General features: G+C 45.4%; 1 protein-coding gene across 4 annotated transcripts in view; it reads right to left on the bottom strand.

Annotated features, from left to right (window-relative positions):
• CDRT4 (CMT1A duplicated region transcript 4) overlaps positions 1-19,149 on the bottom strand; it is a 35,680-nt gene extending 16,531 nt beyond the window's left edge. Inside the window, exons 1-2 of one of the 4 annotated variants that reach the window (XM_033089151.1) lie at positions 19,071-19,149; positions 1,461-1,569 (exon numbers count right to left, since the gene is read on the bottom strand). The gene's annotated coding sequence lies outside the window, so the exon portion shown is untranslated. Of the gene's footprint in view, positions 1-1,460; positions 1,570-1,736; positions 1,813-2,934; positions 3,032-18,598; positions 18,705-19,070 lie in introns of those variants that run through there. The other 3 variants (XM_033089153.1, XM_033089152.1, XM_033089150.1) reach the window with 3 other exon arrangements.
• Between the last annotated feature and the right edge of the window lie 1,652 nt (positions 19,150-20,801).

The raw sequence follows: 20,801 nt of genomic DNA, 5'->3' as shown, positions 1-20,801 counted from the left end.
ACCAAGCCTGTTCCCATGTTAGGGTCCTTCTCCAGCTGTCCCCTCTGCCTGGGATGTACATTTCTTCACCTAGGTTGTTCCTTCTGAGAAGTCAGGATTCAGCCTAAATGTGCATTTTCAGTGAGGGCTTCACGGCTGCCTAAAGTTACCACCAGTCACTACTATGTCTCCTATATTAATTCTCTGCATAGCACTATTCCGGATTGACATTTCTTATGATTTACACTTTTGTTTGTTTTCTCTTAACCCATGAGAAGGTAAGTGCCATAACAGCAGGGATCTCATCTATCACATTCACTGTTCTGTCCTCAGGCACTTGGATCAGAATCATTACATAAACAGATGTTATTGCAATTGCCACAGCAGTTTCTCCTGGGATTTCTAAGGATTATTGGAAATCCAAACATCAGGCAGCTGCACACTTGTACAGTACACAAAGGAAATCATGGACTACAATAGCCACCACTAGAGAAGGTCAACTGGCAAAACGTGGGACATTATCCTAATAAATATGATGAATAAATGTGGCTAATGGAATAGCCTGGGTTCAAATCCCAGCACTGTCACTTACTGCTTTTAAGTGGGCAAATCATTTCCTCTGCTGTCTCTCTCTCTCTCTCTCTCTCTCTCTCTCTCTCTCTCTCTCTCTCTCTCTCTCTCTCTCTCTCTCTCTCAGCTTAAACTTTCCCCATCTATAAAATGATAATGACATAACTCCTTTGTAAGATTATTGCAAAGATTGAATGAAACACTGCATGTGAATTGCCCAGCAGAGCAACAGTACAATAACTTGGAGCCACAACAGTCCAGGAAATGTGAAGTGAAACCTGTCTGATATGAGAAGTCCCTGGGGCCTAAATGTACTGAATTCCATCTCAAGTTCTACTCCACTTTTCCTCTGAACCTCCATTTCCATTCCCATTGGTCCAATATGTGCTCTATCCCTTCCACTCCCATCCAACATGACCAGGTGTGTGTGGGGGGGCTTTCTGCGTGTGTGTGTGTGTGTGTGTGTGTGTGTGTGTGTGTGTACGAGCACTGTGCATATGCATGTCTCATCTCCACCAGATGCAGCACCTGAGGTGTCTTCCACCTGTTGTTAGTGGATGTGACCGCCTTTTCACAGATGTTTTCTTCCCTCAGAATGATTGTAAATTTAGATGTGTGGCCCCTGCTCTCCAGTCCCTTTATCTCTCCTTCCAGAACTGCTCCTATGACACTCTTTTTGGGTAGCCAGCCAGCCCTCCAGATGGGCTTATATAGAACCCCACTCTGTGCCTCATCTATTAGGACCATTTATCCCATTGTGAGTTACTTGCTTGATATATGTCTCTCTCTTTCCCTACACTGTGTTTCTGAAGGCTCAGAAGTAACATAATTAAATTCCAGTTAACTCTTGGCCCACATTTGTCTACTTTGAGGACTAATTATGGTCCAAACCCAAGGTCAGACCGACTTACCTTGTTTAGATGTCCTCTTGTGCTCACTTCTCTGTCTGGAAGATTTTGTAGGTCCCTGGTGCAGCTCACTTCACTATGTTTCTGAGAAACATAGACTAAGGAAAGTAAACTGGCAAAATATAACAAAATGTAACCATTATAGATAGCTTTGGGAAAAAATGGGCAGTCGAATATATAGGAAACTGTTACCTGTGGTTAAAAGAGAAAACAGCAATTATCAATTCCTGAGAGGTTAAGAAAGAGCTCTTTTGAAATTAGGTAGAGATATTTAGTTACCAGTTTCAAATGCATCTTTCTAGGCACAAATATACACAAGTAGTATATAATGAAACATAACTTCTAACCACATAGAAAATATGTATGGGTAACATGCCAGGAAATTTTAAAGTTCTGACAAAAGGAGTTTTTGTTGAGTCAGAAATCTAATTAAACAACAAGGGCTGTAATGTGTCTCCTTGGCATAGTGGAGGAGGGATGCATCAAATGCTTGTAAAATCTGGGAACAGGGCCCTCATGGAGTGTGTAGGGTGGACGTCTTCTCCCCAGCAAAGGCCTGGCCTATAATACACCCTTGTATATCACTGTAGAAAACCCATCTCTCTCCTTGCTGTTCTTGTGTTTCTGTGATATTGTTATATACGTATTTCAGTATCTCAAGAGGGCAACTAGTAAGAGAACTAGCCAAAGTTCCTAATATGGAAAAGCTGCCTATTGAACAATTGTTTGGAGTAAAGTGTAGCATAGAATTAAGATCATGTGTTCAGTACAGGCCACCTGCTTCTCAGTTATGCGACCAGAAACAAGATACTTATACTTCCTAAGTCTCAGTGTTCTCATCTGTAAAATAGGGACAATAATAGAAACTATCCGTGGATTGCCATGAGGATTTTTGTCATGAGATAATTCATTTAAAGCATTGAGTATGAGGCCCAGGCCCACTGGTTGGACTGTTATCCTCTGCATTAATATACAGGACTGTGATATCTTCCACAATGCCAAAACAATGTGGTCCAATTTTCAGAGTGGAGAAATTAGTAACAAAATGCATCTCACCAAAAATAGGTCAATAAGTTGAAGATCAAGGAAGAGCCTGGAACAGCAGGAGGTCAGAAGATGGGCGCAGGGAAACCTTCCAACACAAATGTTGCCACATGATTGTCCCCATATCTCACCCATCCCAGCCCATTTACCCCACTTTTTAGATCCCAACAGCCCTGTTTATACCACTTATACCCTCTGCTCACCAAACAGAGACCCTCTGGAAATCATCCCTGACCCTGAGCAGGTCGGTCTGAGGTGCCTGTGTCCACTTAGTCACATATATATTCACTTTCACATGTATACACATAGCGCTGAGTGGGACATCTATATAGTCCCTGAGATGAGAGTCTACAAATCACACACATGGGCATGCGTGAACATGTGCACATTTGCATATGCACATGCACACACACACATACACACACACACTCACCCTGTTTAACTCTCCTAAGTCACCAGCCATGTCTGCTGTGCAATCTCCAGCTTTGATATCCCTTGTCCCAGCTGAGTTCTATTTCTCTTCTCAGGTCACTGCAGGCTGGTCTAAAATGACTTAATGAGTGAAATTGGGCCAAGAAGTCTCGCCAAATTCCTACTGGGAATAATCTGGAGGCTTAGGTATGCAAGCAGTATTAAAGGGGACGCAGGGTGGAGCGCAGAATTTGGAGTCAGGAGAATTGGTTTCGAAATCCAGCTTCACTTTTTTTATGTCTAACCTTGAACAAATTACTTAACCTTTCTGAACCTCAGTTTCCTTGTATCTAGCATGAGAAACATCCTGCCTTACAGATGTTAAGACGATCCAATTAATGCAGACAAAAGTATTTCATGAACCACACAGATCTTTTGTGTTGAATACAAAGACTCCTGAACTACTGGTATAAATGTCATTCTCTGGTTTATGACTGGGGGCTCATTTTGGTAACAAGGATGCTGAATAACATTGGCATCCAAGGTGAGAGCCAGATGAACTCTAGAAAGCAGCTGTATCGTGGCGCTTTATTCAGAGAATGACAAAGACCAAGTAGAGGGCAGCCAGTATGGATGCTGTTTTAGACTCATCTGCTTTCCTTGGAGTGGAAGTGGGATGAGATGGGAGAGTCAAAGTCATGTGTAACCAGTTTAGAAATTCAGGATGATGTGCCTCTGAGAAGTCTTTGGAATGCCTTGCCAGTGAAGGTATGCACCTCCCAAGAGGAGTAAGAGTGAACATGGAACTCACTTCCCTCTGCCCGTCATAGCCACTGGCCGTCATTACCAGAACTGCTGGGATGGCAGGGCCCACAGGCTGCACAGACTCAACAGCTGCTGGGCCCATATGGCCTGAGGCAGGCAGCCTCCAAGACGGTCCCCAGTAATCCTCGATTCCTGGTATTCACATCTTTGTGAGGCACCCTCCCCTTGGGTATGAGCTACACCTAGCAATTCACTTCTATCAAATAAATATGCTAAAGTGATAAGATGTCACTTCTGAGATTTGGTTAGAAAAATTTAGCGCTCTCTCTCTCTCTCTCTTTCTCTCTCTCTCATTCTGAGGGAATCCAGCTGCCATATTATGAGCTGCCCTATGGAGAAGCCCATGTTTCAAGGAATTGAGGGAGGTTTCCAGTCAACAGCCAGCAAGGAACAGAGGCCTTTAGATCAATATCCTGTGAGTAACTTAATCTTGCCAATAACCATGTGAGTGAGATTGAAAGTGGATCCTCCTGCAATTGTGCCTTCAGATGGGACCACAGCCCCAGCCAAAATAATGTCTGTCTCCTCCTGGAGAGTCCTAGAGACAGGCAAACAGTTAAGTCACACACAGATTCCTGACCCACAGAAAGTATGAGATAACAAGTGTTTGTTTTAAGCAACTAAGTTTTGGGGTGATTTGTCACACAACAAGAGAACTGATACGAGGCCCTTACCAGACATTCTGAGGAAAAATCCCACCCATGAGACTCAACAGAGAAAGGCTTTCTGCCAAATAATTCTGCCAGTAGTGGGAGCCATTTCACTGAGTTATTCCTCCTTTTATTCCACTCCCATATCTAGAAAACAATATAATTTCTGCTTGAAGAAGGGAACTTACGTACATAAAGAATTTGTGGCTATAAAATGTGAAAATGGAGCCATTGCTAACAGTCAATTTTGACAAGGCCATTTGGACACAGCAGACATACTGAGGTGGCCAGAAGGGTCAATATTGGAGTAAGGGATGGGACAAAGCAGGAAGGAGGGCTCAGAGATGGTGCTAGAGTGCTTGCCTTTCATATTACTTAAGAGGTATAGAAAGCTGAAATTTTAGTGGTTTCTTTTTAAGACCAAGTAAAAATGCCCTTGGCATCATGGCTTTGTGAAAGCAGCCAAATCAAAATGTCAAGTTCTATCAGTGAACTATTTTATCCAACACTACCATATAAATACTGTTTGGGTTCCACCTGGGCCCTGAAATCAGGACTGCCATCAATCTTCCCATCATGCTTGTGAACACACACACACACACACACACACACACACACACCATAAAAGGGGTTCAGAGTTACCGGGTCTAAGAGCACAAGGTCTAAAATGATGTGAGTTTCAAAGCCACCATCCGTCCCATGTCCTACTCAGATTTGGGTTGTTCCAATTCAAAAGGCTGGACAGCACCTGCTAAGAGACTGGAGCTTCACCAAAGACTCCACAGAGAGCAAGTCATTGTAGGGTCAGTCCTATGAGAGTGTCCCCAAATTGTTCATCTTCCTAGAACACAAGAATGAAAAAACTGTTTATTTGTAGTAGAAGTAAAAGGCACTTTTATGTTTGAAATGATCCTATTGGTTTCCTGAAGTTCTCTGTATCTTTAAAGCCATTAATGTATCAACACTGAAAGAGAAGAATGTCTCCCATGGTCCCTTGTGGTTATGTCACCATTGTTTATCTTCCTCAGCAATAAATAATAGCAATAGTTACAGGTTACCACAATCCCAGACAGGCCCAGTTCCGAGAGATCTAACCAGCTGGGTTGGGGACATGTCTTTCTTTATAGCTTAACATTCTATCCTTCATGTCACTAGAGTTCTTGGTTCTTCAATTTCCTCCTGGGTAGAAATAAGGATACGTATGGGTGTGTCTGCTGCCCTACCATCTCCCATCCAGTTCTGACCTCCTGCATATCTGAAACCTCCTGGCACAGCAGGCCACAGAAACAGGAATGCACTCAAGTTTCCCAACATCCCACCAAATGAATTCCTTATGAGCCCAACTACTGGGTTTATACTAACAGAGAAAACACTGCAAGGCCTGACCTTCAAAACTCGGCTGATTTTCACTCCCTGCCACATTTCAAAAGAGAAAAGCTAACTTTTGCCCTCTAGGGTGGGAAATGTGAAAGGCACAGTGAAAGCTCTGAGTGGAGACCACAACAAATCCCTCCTGGGCGCAGAGCCCACAGAGCTGGGCTAACAGTTTTCCATCCACTGAGTGGAAACTAGATGCAGGAGGTACCCAGACGGACCCTGTTTTCGCTCCCATGCCAACTGCCGTAAACCTGTTTCTGTCCTGTTGGAGCTGCAATGTAGAGCCAGAAATCTGGAAGAATTTAACAACCAGTCAGTTCAGACACAGGAAAACATTGTTCAAAGTAAACACTGGAATCCCTCCCTCATCATCCAGGAATGTGGAGCCAGCAGGGTTGAGATCAGCAGCTTCTCAAGAAAAGCCCTGGCTATGGGGCTGTGCTTGGGGCTGCAGGCTAGGAGGGCCAGGCCGGGCTCCAGAACTGTTTTCTGGCTAAGACGTGGTCAAGGCCCGGAGGTCAGCACACGGGCCTTCTCCCCTTGAGGGCCGTGCTACCCACAGCTTCCGGCTGCACAACTCACTATTGCCCCGCCGGACCCAGCTTGCATGCAAGGGCCTCACGCTATGCCTGAACTTGGGAAAAGCTGGAGGAAAAGTGCCCTGGAGGAACTGAGTGGGGCTCAGGGTGCTGGGGACTTTCCATTTCCTTTGCCTGCGGCAGGCTGTGAAAGAGTCACTTTTCCAAGAGGAAGAAAGAAAGCTCTGTGTGCATGGGGAGGGTACAGTGCCTCCAATCAGAACATGTGTGCTAGATGGGATGTGGCCACCAGCGTTCACAGTTCTGCGGACTGAGCCTTTAATTCCATCTTCCAAAAGCCACATGCCAGGTCCCCGCCCCCTTTCCTATGGCCCTGAGGAGCAGAGAGAGGACTCACTTCACTGGGGGCTGCATAATGGATCCCAGAAAAATGTTACGCATTAAGTCATTTGTGTCACTGTGTTCCTCTGCCTCAGCTCCACCCACGAAGATGCAAGCCTGAACAGAATTGTTAAAAGGTTTCTGACAGTCAAAATGTAAAAAAAAAATCGCAAGTTAGGAAGGGTTCGAGAAGAATGCAGAGTCCAAAGATTTGCCACAGGAAGCCCTGAGCCGAGTCCTCGGGGTGGGACTGCCAGGGCGTGGGGAGCAGGAACAACAAATCGGGCGACAGCCTCTCTGTCCCTGACCTTCACCACGGCACTCACCCCACTCCTCAGCCCTGAGGGATCCACAGACGGCGTGTTTAATCCACTCATTCCATTCAGATTTACTGAGTACCTCCTACTGAACCAGGTGAGCAAGAGGACGCCGTCCCTCCTCTCAGGGAGCTTGCGATCCAGACCAGAGATCATCCAGGTGGTCCTGGGACCGGCAGCAGCATCACCTGGTACTTGTTAGAAATGTGTTTCCTCCCTGTCCCACCCTGGCCTGCTGCATTAGAAATCCTGGAGTACGGCCCAGTGACCTATATCTTAACAAACCCTCTAGGTGATGCTGACGCACAAGGAAGTTTGCAAAGAATGCTTAAGAATCACCCAATCTAATTTGTCACCTCCTCATTGGATATTAGAGAAAAAGCTGAAAGGTTAATTGTTTGCTGCAAGGAAGTCATAGACAGGGCGTGTCAACATGCTCCTAGATGCAAAACAGCTGTGCCAAACTGCGGTGTCATTGGAAACTTGTGAGTCCAGTTTCAGAAATACTTTCCACCTCACTTTGGTCACCCTTTACTGGTGGTTTCTAAATGTTATTTTGAAGAAGAGGTGGGAGCCATTTCTCCACTCATGAGCACTTAGACAGCTGTGATCTCTTTTAACTTGCTGCAACCACTCAGCTGGGGGCATCACAGCTCCATCTGAAGGCTACTCTGAGAAAGCTGTTTGCCCTGTTGTCATTGGGGTGCCCCCCTCACCTAATTCTTGGTGGGCATAAGGGAGAGCATACAACCAGGCTTTCTAAATGAGTTAATTTTTAAATAAAAGTACCACCCAATGAAGTAAATTTTCATTTGTCCATTCAGCAAATGACTTTCATGTTGCCAAACTCAGTTATTTACTTTGTATTTATTTCTTAGCTTGTCTGACCTATTGGCAACAATAGAACCCACTGGCCACTCTAGAAACTTCCTCTTTTCCTGGCTCCATCATCCCACTTCCTTCTGGTTTCACCACCTCACTGCCTGCTCTTGTAACGCCCGGCTGGACATCTCTCCTTGGGTGTTTTCTAGGTGCCTCAAAAGTACCCTGTTACACACACACACACACACACACACACACCAAAACCTGCTCCTTCATTTGTCTTCCACATTTTATTAAACAGCACCATTAACATACCATTTGCCCAAGAAAAAGGAGTATTTTTTCCACTTTCCTTCATCCTCAGGATCCAAATTGCCACCAAGTCCTATCAACTGAGCCTGTAAAAATATCCTGAATCCATTCTTTTTCTACAGTCTACTATTATGACAATAGCTACTACGACTACTAACGATAATGATAACGTCTCACAGCACGGTGCTCATGTTCCCCGTGTTCCTCATTGAGCCTTCCCAACAAACCTGAGTTAAGTGCAACTTTCATCCCCTCTTACAGAGAGGGTAAGACCGAGGCAGAGATGCTCAGTGACTCGCTCAAAGCCATACATCTGTTCTGGTGGAGCCAGGATTCCGTTGTGGGTAGCTGGCCCCTTGATCCATGTGACGAGACACCATGCTCCTGGGGCTGCCTCCATAACCACAGGATACGCTTGTGGCCTCTGGATGGCCTCCCGCCTCCACTCTTGTCTCCATTCAGCAGGTCCTCGAATAACGTCATTTTTGTACATCGTTTCATTATAACGTGGACGAGATGCCAGAAACTTAACTCTTGTTTGTATCAATTAGCCTAAAACTGATTTCATTATGTGTCATTTTGCTTAAAGTCACAGGTCCTATTAATGACATTAAGTGAGGACTTACTATACAATTTTTTTTATATGCCCTGCAGCCAGAGTGGCTTTCCCAAAACAGAGACTGTCGTACGGGGTGTCAGGCGGGGTCTGCGGGGTCTCTGGTCCCACTCCCCACACAAGAACGCAGGATATGGCTAGGCCAAAAAGGAAGACCCACGGAGCCATACACACACCACTAGGGGAGTCACACCACTATACTCTCGCTGGCGGCTGGGTTGGAGACACAGGAAACAGGAGCCACACAATTCTCAACCCTCACTGCGCCGCTTGCAGGCCCAGCCACCATCTCCTTGCTAGCCCCCATTTTCTGCTAGCGTAGCCACGGCAGTTATATTAGTGCCCAATGGCTCACTGGTTACAGCTGACGGCCAACTAGCCACAGCTGATGGCCATTTGATCACAGTCGATGGCCATTTACTACCTGAGCCAGCACCTTTCTATGTGAGGCCGAGAGCCTGGAAACTGCTTTCTGGGGCTCTATCCCCACAGAGACCAGTACTCAGTCACTGCCCAACCTAAATATTCCTCTAGTGTTTGCACATAGCCCTCAGAATGCGATGCCTACCGTGGCTGACTGCCTCCCGGATCCTTCCCACAGATCTTCACACAGCTGGCTTCTGGTCATTTTCTCTCTGTGACCCTCTCCGAAAGGCTTTCCCTAACTCCCTACGCTAAACTAGCCACTCAGTCCGTACCACCTGATTTTATTTTTATTACAGCACTTGTTATTATCTGAAATCGTCTTAAATTTGTTTGTTTACAATTTATTTTCTGCCTGTTCTCTTAGAATTTAAATTCCATGGGATGAAGGGACTTGTCTGTCTTTTCTCCACCAACATCCCAGGACCTAAAACTGTATAAAGACTTACTGAAGCACCTGCTTGTACCAGGCACGTGGATCATAGGTGAATACAGCAGAATCCCTATCCCGATGGGTGCCACCATCTGTAGTTCTACCATACTATAAGGGAGGTTATGACAAAAGGAAACTCAGGTGTCATGAGAACATCAAAAGTGATTTCTCACCCAGCCTAGGAAACTCAAGACGACTCCCTGGAGTAGAATTAAATTCACTTCATTTCAACAGTTATTCTAGGCCAGATCTGCAAGTTACAGAGATGGATGAGACAGACCAGTGATCTACCTCGTCAGTGCCAGAATCACCCAAAGAAAGAGCATTTTAAAACACAGACTGTCACCTCCCCACCAGTTTCAGATTCAACAAATCTGGGGTGGGGCCTGAGAATTTGCATGTCTAAAGAGTTCCCAGGTGAGGCTGATGCTGCTAGTCTAGGCACCGCACTTTGAGAATCACTAGATTGGACCATTTCCTTGCCTGAGATCTCAATGAATATAGCTCAGCACAATGCTATGTGTCACGTGCTCTGATGGAAATCAGGGCTGATGACAGGAGAGGGGATCGCACAGGTTACCTAGGAGAAACCAGCACCTGAGTTTAGTTCTGAGTAACAAGTAGGCATTATTGAGACAAGGGAAGAAAATCGTATCATGAAGTAGCATGATATGATTTTTAAATTTAAAATAGATTTCAATATTGCTGAAGCATAAAGTATAAAACCAAGATTAGCTGAAGATGAGACTGAAGCTAGCACCAGATGCAAGAGCCTTGAAAGATGAGCAGCAGAAAGCCAGGCTGAATAAGAGCAAAGTGAGCATAATATACTCAGAGAACTACAAAAATTATGGCGAACACATAGGGTGCACATGGGTGGAGGGAAAGGATTATAGAGAGAACTGAATTGTAAACAAAGATGAAAGTCAAACCATAAGGATCCCACCTTGGGGTTTGTGCTCCCTGTTTCCTCTGCCTAGAACATTCATGCTGAAAAGTTATATCTTTATCTTTCAGGCACTACAGTGACTTGAAAGGCTTTAAGCAGAGAGTAGCATTATCAGCTTTGCCTTTCAGAAAGATCCCTGTGGCACAGACCTATGGCTTCCTACCAAGGATTTGCACATCCCGTCCTTTGTATCAACTTGATACTGGGAGTCAATTGCCCAGCCAAGAATTCTATGCCCCCCATCTAGTACCTAGGTAGTCTTGTGTCTGAGTTCTGGCTACCTGCAGACCTGGCCCATGAATGCTCCAATGTGACCCTGTATTGTTTTCCTTTCCCCATTCATAAGCTCGAAGTAAAAGAATCCAAAGTCCCAGGAGATTGCAGAAGCACACATGGAAGGCACATGGATCCCTGAATAACCGCATGGCAGTTGACCACAAAACACCCAACTGAATTTTACTTCTATTATGTTAAGTCCCTGATAAGTGGAGGGTTATTTGTTATAGCATCTGGGGTATCTTAAAAGATCCCTATGGCCTTGCTATAATAATGGACTGAAGGCCAGCAATGCTGAAGGAAGGAGATCAGTAAATAAACTGTTTAACAACTGGGGAAAAAATTATGAGAAACTGAACCAAGTTAATGGCAGTGAGAATGAACACAGGACAGAATGTGATCGCAACTAACTATAGGGATAAAGGAGAAACGGGTCTAGAGTGATGCTCGGGTCCCTGAGTTGGGTGATGGAGACAAACAATAGCAGAGAGCCAATTTGGGGAAGGATGCTTAGTTTCATTTGGGATATTATACAAACTCCAGGTAGTTATGCCCAGTGAGCTGTTGTCCATATGAATCTGGTATCCAAGAAAACGGTGATGGTTATAGATATAGATTTGGGGGTGAGGGGAATGAGACTAAAGATTGTCATATATCTCATTTACATAAAATGAGTTGAGAAAAAGAATGAGAACTGAACCATGACAGGGCAGAAGCGACCGGAGAGAAGAAAGAAGTGTGGGAGTACTCTCAAGAAGCCAAGAGAAAATACCTGCCAAGGAGACTGTGGTATAATTTAAATTAAAAAAAAGAAAAGTTTTTTCTCTGTCCTCTTCCTCGTACAGAGCTCCTAAAACCTTTGGAACTTATTGCCTTTTGTATGCTGCTGAAATGGCTCATGGCAAGAGCCCTAAATAGCTTCAAGGTGGGGGGCAAGTGGCCAGAAAGACCAACCTTGTGAGTAGAGGCTTAGAACTTTCAGCCCCACCTGAAGCTCCATGGTTGGGGCAGGGATGGAAATTGAGTCCTGTTCATCAATGGTCAGTGATCTAATCAATCTGGGCCACATAATGAAACCTCCACAAAAATGCCTATACAGTGAGCTTCTGGGAGCTTCCTGGTTTGTGAACACATTGATGTGCTGAGAAGGAGCCATCGCTGGAAAGGACATGAAGCTCTGTGCCACCCCCATCCCTTCCGTTTGGCTGTTCCTGACTTGTAGTCTTTATAATTAACTGTAAACGTAAGTAAAGCATTTTCCTGAATTCTGTGTCATTCTAGCAAATCATCGAACCTGAGGAAGGGGCCATGGGAACTCTTAAATTTATAGCCAGTTAGAAGGACAGATAGCCTCTGAGACTTGAAACGAGTGTGGGAAGTGGGGCCAGCCTGTGGGACTGAGACCATAGCCTGTGGGATCTGTGCTAACTCCAGGTAGTTGGTGTCGGAATTGAATTGAATAGTAGGACACCCAGTTGGTGTTGGAGAATCGAAGAGTCGGTTGGTGTAGAAAACCCCACACATCTGTTGTCAGAAAAAAAGATATCACAGAGAGGATATGTCAGGGACCACAGAAACGTCAAGAAACTCAAGGACCAAATGAGCCCACTGAAGTTGACACTAGAAATGCATTTATGAGGGCAATTCCATTAAATGACAGGATAAAAGCCAGAATTTGGAGAGCTGTGGAGTTAATGGGAAGGGAGGAAACGAGGACAATGATTGTAATAACAAATCATAATGGAGGCTTATCTGTGCCAGGACTGCCTTGAGATGATATATGCTTCATTTATTCCTTACTGTAAACCTAGGAGATAATGTCACCATTCTGCAGAGAGAGAAATAAACCTCACAAAAATCAAGCAACTTTCTCAAAGTCCTACATTGAATAAGTGGTTAGAATTCAAAATCAAGTCAATCTGATCCTAAAACCGGTGTTCTTAACTAGTATGCTATGATAGCACATGTAGAAACCCAGATCATCTACAAATAAACTAGTAGAATTAGTGAGTTTAGCAAGGCTGCTGGATATACGACCAGCATAGCAAAATCATTTGCATTTCTAAATATCAGACATAAACATAAAATAAAACTCCTAAAATGATAGTGTGCACAATTGCTTCAAAAATATCAAAGTTAAGAATAAATCTAACGAAAGATGTGTGAGTTCTCTCTACTGAAAATTATACATTATTGAAAAAATAATCTTTAAAATCTAGATAAATGGAGGGAAATACCATGTTTATTGTAAAAATGTCGACTCTTCTAAAACAGAGCCATAAAATTCAATGTAATCTCAACCAAAATCCCAACAGAATTGTTAGTAGAAACTGACAAGCTGATTTTAAATTTTATATGGACACAAAAGAGCTAAGGATAGAGAAGGCAATCTTAAAGATGCACACACTTGAAGAATGTAGTATGTTGGATTTCAAAACTTCCAAGCCCCCAATAAATTTAAATTTGTTAAATATAATTATTTAATAAAATAATTAAAACAGTGTAGAATTGTTGAAACAACAGATAAATAGACAAATAGCATAGACTAGAAATCTCAGAGAAGTTTCTCTATGGCTCAGCAGTGAGTGAAGGACAGTATTTTCAATAAATGGTGCTAGATCACTTGAATATCCATATGGAAAAATAATTACATTTAACTCCCATCCTCTCAAAAATATCCACAAAATCAAATCCAGGTGGGTGGTACTCACAAATGTTTATAATGTTAGAACTAAACAATAAAACTTCTAGATGACATAGGAAAATATCTTCATGCCATCAGGACCGAAAAAGAGTTCTTAAAGTTAAGAATTTCTGTTCAATGACAGATACCATTGATAAAATTTAGATACCATTAAGAAAAGACAAGCCTCAGCATGGGAGATTTTTGTACTCCCTATACCCAAAAAGGGCTTGTACACAGAATATATTTTAAATGTTTAAAAATCCCCCACAATCAATTTTTAAAAGACTTGAAAACTAGAAAATTGGTCAAGAGATTTGACTAGTCTCATCACAAAAGATGATACCCAAACGGTAGAATAAACAAATGAAAAGGTATTCAACCTCTAGGAAATTCGCATTAAAACCACAATGATATTCCAATCTACCCCCATAAGAATGGCTAAAATTTATGTACACCGATAACATCAAGTAGAGAGAAGCTGCACAGCAATGAGACTGCCCATAATACCTGTGGGAATGTAAACTGAAAATAGTTTGACATCATCTATTAAAGACAAACATGCACACTCTATGACCAAGCAATGCCACATTCAGGTTCAGAAATGTGTAACATGAAAATGCATGTCAAAGAAGATTTAGAACTGCATTACTTATAATAGCCCAAAACTGGAAATAACCCAAATATCTACCTAGAATAAAATAGTGGAATGGAATGGAATGGAACAGACAGCGGAACATTCATTCAATGGAACGCTACATAGCAATGAAAATAAATAAGCTATACTGATGTGCAACCCCAGTGAATCTCACAAACATATTGTTGAGTGAAAGAAGTCAAGTAAAACAGTGTTTGGGAATACATTTCCTCAGTGTAAAGCAAGGGCGTGATTACCACAAATTTAGGAGAGTACCAGTAGTTACCTTTGAGAATTAGAGAACTGGTAAGAAATGGGAGAGGATGGGGGCAGTTCTGGGATTAGCAGTGTCCTACTTCCTGACATGGTTGGTTGTTACCAGGTGTCCACTTTTGATAAATCACAAACATGTAAGCTGTATGTCTTTGCGCACTTAGTATAATTTCAAATTTATTAAAAAAAAATTTTTTTAAGAAATAAAGATGGCAGGGCTGAGAAAGGGAGTGAGAAGAGTGGACAGACATAAAGCAAAACTAGGGAAATGTAAGATTGCGTGGAAGAATTATTGGCTGTTATCTATAACCCAGCCACTGCGTGATTGTAGGGTTACCAGTGGAGGGGAGGGGCTTTGGGGTGTGTGTGTGTGTGTGTGTGTGTGTGTGTTGTGGGAAAATGGGTTCTTGGTGAAAGTCACAGGGAAGAATTCAAGGACACACCGATTAGGCCAAGCAAACAAAGCCAAGCAAGCAGAGAATTTATTAAAAGAAAGGAAGCGTACATTCCCAAAATAATGGGAGTGGGCAGGCCAAGAGAACAGCAAGTGCCCCGAAGAACAAAGAGGCCTAGGATTTTATGAGAATGAGGGCACAAAATAGTCAAGATTTAGGGATGGCGTTGTAGGCATTCCCACTCCTTCCCGTTGGGAGGTAAGATTGTCTTGTCCTTATTTGGCCTTTGTCAGAACTATCATGGCAACACGGGGGGTGGAGATTTTCCCTGCCTGTAATGCTAATAATATTACAATCTATTACAATTAGCTAAAGTTCACCTGAGGGGCAAGATGGCGTCCTGAGCCACCAAAATCTAGTTCTGGCCGGTCTGGTAGCTGCCCCTTTTCTTAAGAATAATCTCATCTCCTCCTTCTTTTGTCTCCCCTCACATCCTCCTTGCTTTCCTCCCCCCTCTCTTCCCAAGGCCCTGTTCTTTCTGCCTACAGTAACGCATGTATTAGTGTGGCTATGTGTATGTGTATGAGGGTGTGAGGGTATGTGTGGAGGGTGTTGGGAGGTGTGGGTGTGTATGGGTGTATCTGTGTGTAGGTGTGAGTGTGGGGGGTGAGTATATGTGGGTGTGGATGAGTGCGTGCATGTGGACGTGGGTGTTTATGTGTGGGTGTGTGGACACTCGTATGTGTGTGGGTGGGTGTACGTGTGTTGGTGTGTGTGGGGGTGTGACAGAGAGATTCTCTTTAGCTTCAGTGAGGAGACTTGGACTGAGTTTGGGGGAAGAAGAGGAAACAAAAAATCGGGTGTGGTGGAAAACAAGGGGCAATGCGGAGGGGAGGGTTAGGGTCTTTGCGAGTGTGAGTGAAATGATGATCCCTGGGCCTGGCTGGAGAAGAACACAGCCACCAAAGATGTACTGCAGGCAGCCGCACCTATTAAAGACCTGGCCATCAGCCAGTGACTTTGGACTGTAATTAGCAAATTGGCCCTTGTCTCTCTAAGGCCAAAAGTAAGTGTCTAAAACCAGAACAAAATCTTTCTTTCCCATGTTCCTAAAAACCTTAGAAATTGCAAAGGTAAAATAAACATTTATTTTAGAAATAAACAATGAACATTGAAAATCAAAGTAGGCCAAGTATTTCCCAGGCAGCAGGCCTGACCTGCTACACATTCCTCGTGTCTGGTTTCAGCTAGGCACTCACTCTAACTTGGCAAACCTTTTCTTCCTTTCTCATTGATTCCCTGGCACATTCCACACAGCTCCACCCTCTGGGAGCCATGGATTCACTGCCCATCTTCTCTCTCTGCTGCAGACTCCCTACTGGCCATTTACTAGAGGCCACAGACAGGATGGTGGCCCATTCCAACTTAAAATACCCCCTCCTCTACACCCTCCTTTGAGCCTGTCTCCCTGCCCGTCTGCCTGTCCTGTCATCAGAGATGTTGTGGCGTGAGGAACACGGGACTGTGGAAATCCCATGAGGTCCTGGGGAAGAAGTAGTTAGGGTGAGGGTCAAGCCGGGGGCTTGAGAAGTCTGACCTGAGATGCACGGGCTGGTTGAAGTTTGAACAGTGAAAGGTCAGGTCAGGAACAGACAAGCAATATTAGAAGGTCAAGCATACAACAGAGTCAGAGAGCAGACAGGGGCCAGGGAGCAGGAGCTCCACCACGTAGGAATATGGCATGGGAGTTCAGGCTTGCACACTGGTGCCAGATGCTAGGTTCACGTCCTGGCTCTGGCATCTGCCAGCTGTGTAACTTTGGGCTGGTTACTGACCTCTCTTGACCTCAGTTTTTTCTGGAAAAGTGGGAATTGGATGGGCGTGAGGATGGAGATGGGGATGAGGATGGAAAGGGGGATTAGATAGCATGAGGATGGACATGGGGACGGGGGCTGGCAGGGGAGGGGAGGAGATGGGTCTGGGGTAGGGATGGATATGGAGAGGGACGTGAGCAGGGCTGAAGACCATGGGCCAAGCTTGGTAACAAGTCCTGGGACGGAGAGCAGTTGTGCTGACATCCGTTTTCTGCTCTCCACCCTCATCATGCCTCTCCCATCCAGCCTCACTCCCTGCCTCTTCTCCAGCGTTTCCAAATGTCCATCTCCATTGTCCCCTCCCTTTCTGCTTTCAAACATTCCCAAGAATCCCCTCTTCTGAAAAATTCTTCCCTTGACCCCAAGCTTCCTGACTTCTATTTTTCTCCTTTTCTCTGCCAAAATTCCCCAGGGAGGGGCCTGTACCAGCTGTTGCTCTTTTCCTCACTCCCCAAGGCCCGGCAGCCTGGTGTTCGTTCATCCTCAGAACCCTGACAGTCGCTGGACAGGAAGGGACAGAAGGCCCAGCCATCAGGGTGCTCTAGAAAGTGTGAGTGTGCTGGCACACACGTACGCACACACAGACACACACAGACACACACACAGAGACACACACACACAGAGACACGCACACAAGCACAGAGAGACACACAGACACATACACACACACAGACACACACAGCACACAAGCACAGACCAAACATACATGCACCCATGGGTACACACAGAAACATACACACCCATAAACATATGCACACACTGGCACATACACACACATGCAAACACACAGAGTCAGCCACACAGGCATACGGACACACAGAGACACACAGACACAGAAAGACCAACACACACACAGAAATACACATAGGAATATACACACAAACATGCCACACAAAAATAGACACTCAGACATACCTAGATACATATACACACAAGCACATGAACATACACACACATAGGTACACATATGGAAATACACACACAGACACACGCACACACAGAAACACATGCACAGACAGAAATAGACACACACCAACATACAAATACACAGGCACACACAGACACATCAGAAACACACACAGACACACACACTAACGGTGCAATAAAGCAGCCAACAGACAAGTTCTCAGTTTGATTAGAGGAGCTGAGGAGAAAACCCCGGGGCTATCCATTGCTCAGCCTGACGACTCCAGACCTCTAATGCTGGCAGACCCAGGAAAGCAAAGTGAGAATGCTACAATTGGCACACCTAGGGAAGGTCCGCATGTTCCAGGCCTAACCGTTCCATGACGGGGGAGGAAGCCATCTCCACACTTTGCTCAAGTCCCAGCTGTAAGCATTTGGAAGACATCCCTGAAATAACGTCAGCTGAGGAAGGGAGGGAAGTGCTTGTCAGGAGGTCTGGAGGAAGACTGTGACCTTGGGACCCAGAAGGTCCGCTCCCTGACACTGGGCAGAGCCTGAATTTGAACCCAGAAAGCCTGGCTTCCCATGTCCTTGCCCTTCTTTGCCTTTCTGCGTCTCTCATACTGGCTTGATGTAGCTCAAGCAAGTGTAAAACCAGAGCTGCCAACACAGACAGAGTGGCCTCTGGGGTCTCTGGCTGCCAGAAGTGCCACCTTGGGGTGGTGCCTGGGGGATGGGCAGAGGCAGGAAGGGGAGCACTTCCTCCTCTGTAGAAAGGAGAGTTTCCTCTCCTCTCCCACATCTACCCTGCAATGCCGTCATTGATGATAAGATTTGCCAATTGTTCTTCTTTATACCTTTCATTCCCTGTTTATAATTATGTTTAAATAAGCGACATGAATATTCATTGTTACTTTTCAAAAAGTCTACTGTTCCTTGTGGCTGTTCATGATCTTCCCTAGAGGTTTCTACAGGTTGTGCATAGTAAAGGCACTTACCAGTCCTAGCTTCACATTTCCTTGCTGCTGAGCTCTGTCTAGATACCAGGCATCTGTGGAGGAAACTCAACACGGTGCCCTGCCCCCCACCACCCAGGAGGAAGCTTGGGTATGGTGTGTGCGCGTTTGTTTTGCTTTGTCTTCCTGTTTAAATAGAGTTGTCTCCCTGACTGCACTGTAGAATCACCTGACCATTTTTAAAAACTGAGCCCTCTGCAGACAATTAAGCAGAATCGGGGCCATGAGGTTTGACATCACTATGTTTTAGAGTCCCAGGGGTGTGTGCGACCAGAATTAGAACCAGTGAGAAGGAAAATGCCGGAGACTCTGGCAACCCTCAACAAGCAGAGGCTCCAGTGAAGGGCGCGGCCTCCTGGCAGTTGGGTCCCTGCAGTTTTACCTTCCCGCTGGACTCTCTTCATGGGGACACCTGGTGTTCCTGTATGTGACATAGCGCCCCACCCAGGCCTACCTGAGGGGTTTCTGAGATCCCCCATGCTCCCTTCAGTATCTTCGTGGTTCTCCTGCCTGGTGCTTATGTTTGGTCTGGAAAAGTCCCCGAGACTCAATCCCACTTCCCCTTTGTCCTCTCTCTTCTGCTGCCACACATCCTCTCTCTGCCACCCACAGCTGGCCCAGGAGCCTGAAGTCAGGGGTAAATGGGGACATTGTGACATCAGCAGTTGCCATGCCCCCACCCTTGAATCTTCTAACCTTGTTCTCTTCCTGCTGTGAGCCCAGCCCAATCCAAGCATGCGGTCCTCAGACCCTAGTACTAGTTGGAACAATCCTTCCTGCCACTATAGTGAAGGCCTACTTTGTGCTGGCTTTACATGTGCATGATCTCATTTGAAATCACTGATACCAGAGGAGCAAATGAGATACTTGAGTTCATTTCATTTTAACAAACATTTACTCTGCACTAGACCTGGCCAGGTACAGAGATGGGTGTGACCGGTGGTTGACTTCCAGAATCATCTAGAGAGCCTAATTAGACCCAGTTTTCTGGGTCCCACCCCAGATTTTCTAATTTAGGAGATCGGGGATGTGGCACAAGAATTTGCCTTTCTAACAAGCTCTTTTCAGTATTCTTCTGAAACAAGATGCTCTTTGGATGAACAGGAGAGAGAATTGTTGACACCAAAAAGCTGTTTAGAATCAGCCCCTTCCCCTCCAGTCCAGTGACCTGTCCGTGTTTGCAATGGGGCACGTTTGCACTTTCTAATCTCACCTGTGACCCCCAACTCTGAAAAATGCTCCAAGATTTGAGGAGGACCAGCACAGAGCAGGCTGAGAAGTATGGCCGTGTAACCGCCGGACAGAATCCTGGAGCCAGGCTGGACTTCTCTATTACAGAATCATCGTGCCCTACTGGTAATTCCTCGGTAATGTTTCTCCCAGTGGCCATGTTCTCTGTCCCCCACCTCTCCAGTCTCTGCCCACACCCTTTCCAGCCAGGAACCTAAATTCCCTTGGCCTCTCGGCAACCAAAGCAAGCACTTCCCATTGTCTCATCTTCTTCAGGGTTCTCTGGAATCTGGAGAGAGAGGCACATGCTGGAAAAAGGCCAGAACTGGAAGGCAAAAGCTCTCTCTCTTTGTCGCAGCATTATCACTAAGTGGTAGGAAAACTCACCCTAAATGTTCCCTACCACATACCCACCTTTCCTACTGTCTGAGCAAGAGCCTCATTCAGACGCTTCGTCACTGCTGTTCTTCTCCAAAAGCCTCCCTCCATCCCTCATCCTCCCTTCTCTCCCGACTCCAGATCCACTTCAAATCCAGTCCCACATTCCCTTTGAGTCCTCTCCCACTCTGTAACGCCCATGCCTCTCGCCTCTTGTCGGGTCTCATGAAGGACTCTCCAAACAAGGGACAGAGCATGCTTGGCCTGGATGCTGGGCGATGCTGGCGGGCCTGCATGGGCAAGGGAGGAGATGAAGTCTGAGAAGGCTCTGTCCTCTCTCTGGCAAGTGTCAGGAAGACTGTGGACATGTTTATGTGCACAGGCCAGGGGCCGGGAGAGCTTTGAAGTGTGGGGGATGGCAGCTGACCTACCTCACGGTTTCACAAGAACCTCCAAAGACGGGGCCCTTAAAGCCCTCCTTCGCTTGAAGGGACTCTTTGAGCTGCTTATAGGCTGCAGGTGACAGGGGCCAGGGCCCAGCTGGGAGCCAGACCCAGACCCCTAGACCGACTGGTTA

The sequence above is a fragment of the Rhinolophus ferrumequinum genome, chromosome 21 (genome assembly GCF_004115265.2).
Source record: "Rhinolophus ferrumequinum isolate MPI-CBG mRhiFer1 chromosome 21, mRhiFer1_v1.p, whole genome shotgun sequence".
Lineage (NCBI taxonomy): Eukaryota > Metazoa > Chordata > Mammalia > Chiroptera > Rhinolophidae > Rhinolophus > Rhinolophus ferrumequinum.
This window is presented reverse-complemented; position numbering and strand designations above follow the sequence as displayed.